Consider the following 1,683-nt stretch of genomic DNA (forward strand, 5'->3'; position numbering starts at 1 on the left):
ATATCTCAATGCGGTCCACATGAAAGCAATTTTCTTTCCCTGAGTGCAAATTGCACTTTTAATGCCTGATATTTCAGCCACTCATTTCTCTCACTACATGACAAAACTCTCGAAACTTTTCTCCAAAAGCACTGAATGTTATTCTAACCATTTATGGCCTTTCTCCATTCATGTACACAAAGTCCAGTATGATTCCAAATGTCATCAAAAGATATATCTGTTTGTAGCTGAACAACTTATACAATGCGATCTTTCTTCTTTGTGTCAAATGAACTTAACAATTGAAACATCCAAAACTGGCTGTGTTTCTTGCCAACATACTGGTGTTTGGACATGTGGGATTACTTGCATGTCGCTTTCAATAACTCAGTTGGTAGAGTAGAAGTTAAAACTGTCATCCTTTGGCTGTCGGCTCAACTCCAACTCACACAAACTTTATGTTTTAATGCAGAATCTGTCGTTTTATATGAGCATAAAAAGAGGTTTTTCCCTGACCGGGAATCGAACCCGGGCCGCGGGGGTGAAAGCGCCGAATCCTAACCACTAGACAACCAGGGACAAAGCTGCTGAATTTACATGAGAAGACCATTTTTCAAAGTCTGCACTCCTACTATTCTGACAATGTTTGGATGCATACTGGACTTGGTATGCATGAGTGGAAAAAGGCCATAAAGCGAGTTATTCATCTTTCTCTTTGTTCTACAAAAAAATGAAGTTTGCAAGAGTCAGGGCTCTTTTTTACCATCTGGGAAAAGAGGGAACGCTGGTGTCACTAACACATGGAAAGAGCTGTTATATATTCCCCATTTGTCTCCTTAATGTTTCTGACAATTTAGCCACTCATTTCTCTCTCTACATGAAAACACTCTAGAAAATGTTCTCCAAAAAATACGGAATGTTATTCTAAGTACTCAGAAAATAGTCTTTTCCTCCCCCTTCTGACGCGTGAACTTATAGACGCCCTTGATTGCACGGTGTCTCTGTAATTGACAGGGGAGAGAGCGTATGCCACTCCCTCTCTCCCTAAGAGTACAGCCAATTATGCTCTTCTAGACTCTCGGCCACAAATGGCTGTGACACCATCAGTTTCAAAGTTAAACACAACTCCTATAGTACCAATAAAAGCTTCACACTCACCTCAGCTGGGACATGGCAGACACTGAAGGAAACTCCTCACTTCACTCTCTTCATCTGACCAGTCATTAAGCTCCACTGGTTTCTTCACTGTTTTGAGTTTCAGCACTTCTAGCACTTGTAATATTAGAATAGAATCCCTTTAGTTACTAAAGGTACACAGAAATGTACACCGGTACATAGAAACTTACTGTATGTAAGAGTGCAATAGTTCAAAGCTGTATTAGTGCAGATAAATACAACTACAGTGCCATTGCAGCTTTTAATGCTGTTTCAGTATCAGGGTCTTCAGGAAGGCTCCACCTGGCAACCCTGAAGTGCCTTGCTATGCTTAAAACTACACACACACACACACACACACACACAAACAAACAAACACAAACACTTAACAAGGTGAGTTCTGCTTATTTGTTAAGAAGGCTGATCGCCATTTAAAATTAGATTTCACAAACTATAATTGTTACACTGGTGAGTTTGAGGTAGAGATGCACTTTCATTAATACTGCTTACACTGTGTTTCTTTACAACACGCATGGACGTGTTGAAGCA

General features: G+C 40.2%; 1 non-coding gene across 1 annotated transcript; it reads right to left on the reverse strand.

Moving 5' to 3' along the window:
* Positions 1-486: 486 nt before the first annotated feature.
* Positions 487-558, reverse strand: trnae-uuc (transfer RNA glutamic acid (anticodon UUC)). Its single transcript has one exon. It is a non-coding gene; the product is annotated as a tRNA-Glu (tRNA).
* Positions 559-1,683: the final 1,125 nt, after the last annotated feature.

This window comes from Electrophorus electricus, unplaced genomic scaffold (assembly GCF_041902795.1).
Source record: "Electrophorus electricus isolate QZ-2024a unplaced genomic scaffold, ASM4190279v1 Scaffold46, whole genome shotgun sequence".
Lineage (NCBI taxonomy): Eukaryota > Metazoa > Chordata > Actinopteri > Gymnotiformes > Gymnotidae > Electrophorus > Electrophorus electricus.